Source organism: Drosophila suzukii, unplaced genomic scaffold, assembly GCF_043229965.1.
Source record: "Drosophila suzukii unplaced genomic scaffold, CBGP_Dsuzu_IsoJpt1.0 scf_15, whole genome shotgun sequence".
In the NCBI taxonomy this organism is placed as follows: Eukaryota; Metazoa; Arthropoda; class Insecta; order Diptera; family Drosophilidae; genus Drosophila; species Drosophila suzukii.
In genome coordinates this window covers 642,501-647,500 of record NW_027255902.1, presented here as the reverse complement: position 1 = coordinate 647,500, position 5,000 = coordinate 642,501, and the positions used below count along the sequence as shown (strand labels likewise).

Below are 5,000 nucleotides of genomic sequence, written 5' to 3'. Positions count from 1 at the left end.
GCAGACAGACCGACAGACAGACAGGCAGACAGACAGACAGACAGAGAGACAGGCAGACAGGCAGACAGGCAGACAGACCGACAGACAGACAGGCAGACAGACAGACAGACAGAGAGACAGACAGACAGGTAGAAAGGCAGACAGACAGACAGGCAGACAGACAGACAGACAGACAGGCAGACAGACAGACAGGTAGACAGGCAGGCAGACAGACAGACAAACAGGCAAACTGGCAGACAGGCAGACAGGAAGACAGACAGACAGACAGACAGACAGAAAGAAAGACAGACAGACAGACAGACAGGCAGACAGACAGACAGACAGAAAGATAGGCAGACAGGCAGACAGGCAGGCAGACAGACTGACTGACTGTCTGACTGACTGACTGACAGACAGACAGAGAGACAGACAGACAGGCAGATAGGCAGACAAGAAGACAGCTTCTCCCGAGATCGGTTCGTTCCCTGCAAAAAGTGCTATAATTTTCAAACCCGTCCGCATCCGCACATCCGCGTGTGAAATTCTAGGAATTTTGGTTGAGCAGTACGACCTGTTATCACTCCCAATATTGGTGGTAAGATTATTCGACGATATATTGGAAAAATCTAATTGTAATTCCCGGAAAACAGCAGTGACCAGACCCACGTGCAAATTCTCGGAATTGACAGAAGTTTTACAGTCCTCCCTCTGCGCACAGCAAGGAGCAGATGCCGCGTGCAGCGATTCATCAGCGGAACCATACATTTCTTCAGCGCCAGGCCATAATCGCCATTTGGGATTCTTATACCGCACACCGCGTGAAAGGAATCTGTCTTCTTTGCAACACCTGGATTAATTTCATCATCCGCAAACCATAAGCGGCTTCAAGGATCGCCGCAGTGAACCCCCGTGAGGTTTTGACTTTGCCAAGTCCGCTCGACGATCTACAAGTCAGATCAAGTTGCAGTTCGGGCGAAAAACGCACCGGCGCCGATTCGGCGTAATTCGGGCAAGACAGCGGAGGCGGACGCCGCATCCCAATTGGAATTTCAGTTCCAATTCTGGCTTCCAGTTAATTTTGGCCGGGACTGCCAACTCGTTTTTGTATCGCTAAAGCGATTGTAGTTTAATTTTCTTATTTTAAATATTTGTACGACGAGTTTCTAATTTAATTTACGATTCCTATTTAGCTTTTATACTTGCGTGTGTGCTTACGACATAGTATGACATATATACACCTAAATTAAATTATCCTACAGCGCACATCGATCGTCATCAGGCCTGCTGACTTCGTTGGAGAGTTCGTAAGTACGGCATAGCCGTAAATCATTTACATTCCTACATATATATTCATTCTTGTCTGAGCCCGCACACTTTTGGTACCAACATATACATGTAATTTTTCCACATTCGCGTATTGATATAAATATTAAATAAGAATCGTTTGCACTTATAGAATTTAACGTAATCCGCCTAAGTGATTTCCTGTAATTTTTGAATAAGCTTACCGCATATCGATAAAATATGTAATCAGTTTCGTAATAATTTAACGTAAACAAAATATCCATTTCTTTTCCTATTTGATAATCTTGTACTGACACTCGATCATATAGAGAGTCTTTTGGCGTAAAGAACGCTTAGTCTTAAGGCTTTAGTGTTAGGATTTGTAGTATTAAGAACCATGAACCATATTATCGTTTTTGCCGTATTAAATGAAATTTAAGATGAATTAAGTTGTGATCTTTTGAGGGCACCTTAGAGGATGTAGCGCAGCGGTTGTTTTAAGGGTGGAGTCTAATGTGACTTCACAGGTAGGGTGGGTATAGAAGGTGGCCAACAACATCTGGGCCTCCGTCTTCGATAGGTACAGTCTCTCGTCCGAATCTTAGCCGATGGGTTAAAAATCCTTATCGTTACCGTCTCTCTGTCTACTATTGTTAGTTCTGTGACACTCTTGTTTCATCTTAACACAAACCCACACCCATCTCCCTGAGCAGGCCGGTCAAAGCGTATACAGAGGTGTTAGGGTGGACAACGCTCATAGAGTGTGTTCGTTACAACAGACAGACAGAAAGACAGACAGACAGACAGGCAGACAGACAGGCAGACAGACAGACAGACAGACAGACAGGCAGACAGACAGGCAGACAGGCAGGCAGACAGTCAGACATGCAGACAGGCAGACAGACAGGCAGACAGGCAGACAGGCAGACAGACAGGCAGACATGCAGACAGGCAGACAGACAGGCAGACAGACAGGCAGACAGGCAGACAGACAGACAGACATACAGACAGACAGACAGACAGACAGGCAGACAGACAGGCAGACAGTCAGACAGTCAGACAGTCAGACAGTCAGACAGTCAGACAGTCAGACAGACAGACAGACATACAGACAGACAGACAGACAGGCAGACAGACAGGCAGACAGACAGGCAGACAGACAGACAGACAGACAGACAGACAGGCAGACAGACCGACAGACATGCAAACAGGCAGACAGACAGGCAGAGAGACAGATAGACAGAAAGACAGGCAGACAGACAGACTGACTGACAGACAGGCAGACAGACAGTCAGACATGCAGACAGGCAGACAGACAGGCAGGCAGACAGGCAGGCAGACAGGCAGACATACAGACAGACAGACAGACAGACAGACAGGCAGACAGACAGACAGACAGACAGACAGACAGACAGACAGACAGACAGACAGACAGACAGACAGACAGACAGACAGACAGACAGACAGACAGACAGACAGACAGACAGGCAGACAGACAGACAGACAGAAAGATAGGCAGACAGGCAGACAGGCAGGCAGACAGACTGACTGACTGTCTGACTGACTGACTGACAGAATAACAGAGAGACAGACAGACAGGCAGACAGGCAGACAAGAAGACAGACAGACAGGCAGACAGACAGGCAGACATGCAGACAGGCAGACAGACAGGCAGACAGACAGGCAGATAGGCAGGCAGATAGGCAGGCAGACAGGCAGACAGACAGGCAGACAGACAAGCAGACAGACAGGCAAAGAAGCAGACAGGCAGACAAGAAGACAGACAGACAGACAGGCAGACAGACAGACAGGCAGACAGACAGACAGACAGACAGACAGACAGACAGAAAGACAGACAGACAGGCAGACAGACAGACAGGCAGACAGACAGACAGACAGACAGACAGGCAGACAGACAGGCAGACAGACAGGCAGACAGGCAGACAGGCGGACAGACAGACTGACAGACAGACAGGCAGACAGACAGGCAGACAGACAGGCAGACAGACAGGCAGACAGACAGGCAGACATACAGACAGACAGACAGACAGACAGACAGGCAGACAGACAGGCAGACAGACCGACAGACAGACAGGCAGACAGACAGACAGACAGAGAGACAGACAGACAGGTAGAAAGGCAGACAGACAGACAGGCAGACAGACAGACAGACAGACAGGCAGACAGACAGACAGGTAGACAGGCAGGCAGACAGACAGACAAACAGGCAAACTGGCAGACAGGCAGACAGGAAGACAGACAGACAGACAGAAAGAAAGACAGACAGACAGACAGACAGGCAGACAGACAGACAGACAGAAAGATAGGCAGACAGGCAGACAGGCAGGCAGACAGACTGACTGACTGTCTGACTGACTGACTGACAGACAGACAGAGAGACAGACAGACAGGCAGACAGGCAGACAAGAAGACAGCTTCTCCCGAGATCGGTTCGTTCCCTGCAAAAAGTGCTATAATTTTCAAACCCGTCCGCATCCGCACATCCGCGTGTGAAATTCTAGGAATTTTGGTTGAGCAGTACGACCTGTTATCACTCCCAATATTGGTGGTAAGATTATTCGACGATATATTGGAAAAATCTAATTGTAATTCCCGGAAAACAGCAGTGACCAGACCCACGTGCAAATTCTCGGAATTGACAGAAGTTTTACAGTCCTCCCTCTGCGCACAGCAAGGAGCAGATGCCGCGTGCAGCGATTCATCAGCGGAACCATACATTTCTTCAGCGCCAGGCCATAATCGCCATTTGGGATTCTTATACCGCACACCGCGTGAAAGGAATCTGTCTTCTTTGCCACACCTGGATTAATTTCATCATCGGCAAACCATAAGCGGCTTCAAGGATCGCCGCAGTGAACCCCCGTGAGGTTTTGACTTTGCCAAGTCCGCTCGACGATCTACAAGTCAGATCAAGTTGCAGTTCGGGCGAAAAACGCACCGGCGCCGATTCGGCGTAATTCGGGCAAGACAGCGGAGGCGGACGCCGCATCCCAATTGGAATTTCAGTTCCAATTCTGGCTTCCAGTTAATTTTGGCCGGGACTGCCAACTCGTTTTTGTATCGCTAAAGCGATTGTAGTTTAATTTTCTTATTTTAAATATTTGTACGACGAGTTTCTAATTTAATTTACGATTCCTATTTAGCTTTTATACTTGCGTGTGTGCTTACGACATAGTATGACATATATACACCTAAATTAAATTATCCTACAGCGCACATCGATCGTCATCAGGCCTGCTGACTTCGTTGGAGAGTTCGTAAGTACGGCATAGCCGTAAATCATTTACATTCCTACATATATATTCATTCTTGTCTGATCCCGCACACTTTTGGTACCAACATATACATGTAATTTTTCCACATTCGCGTATTGATATAAATATTAAATAAGAATCGTTTGCACTTATAGAATTTAACGTAATCCGCCTAAGTGATTTCCTGTAATTTTTGAATAAGCTTACCGCATATCGATAAAATATGTAATCAGTTTCGTAATAATTTAACGTAAACAAAATATCCATTTCTTTTCCTATTTGATAATCTTGTACTGACACTCGATCATATAGAGAGTCTTTTGGCGTAAAGAACGCTTAGTCTTAAGGCTTTAGTGTTAGGATTTGTAGTATTAAGAACCATGAACCATATTATCGTATTTGCCGTATTAAATGAAATTTAAGATGAATTAAGTTGTGATCTTTTGAGGGCACCTTAGAGTA

At 46.6% G+C, this 5,000-nt stretch overlaps 2 long non-coding RNA genes across 2 annotated transcripts; both read left to right on the top strand.

The window, feature by feature from the left end:
- Positions 1–430: 430 nt before the first annotated feature.
- LOC136117233 (uncharacterized) lies at positions 431–1,708 on the top strand. Its single transcript, XR_010654635.2, has 2 exons — positions 431–574; positions 630–1,708. It is a non-coding gene; the product is annotated as an uncharacterized lncRNA (long non-coding RNA).
- Positions 1,709–3,704: 1,996 nt separating this feature from the next.
- On the top strand, positions 3,705–4,966 carry LOC139354714 (uncharacterized). The gene is made up of 2 exons (XR_011605584.1): positions 3,705–3,832; positions 3,888–4,966. It is a non-coding gene; the product is annotated as an uncharacterized lncRNA (long non-coding RNA).
- The last annotated feature ends 34 nt before the right edge of the window (positions 4,967–5,000 follow it).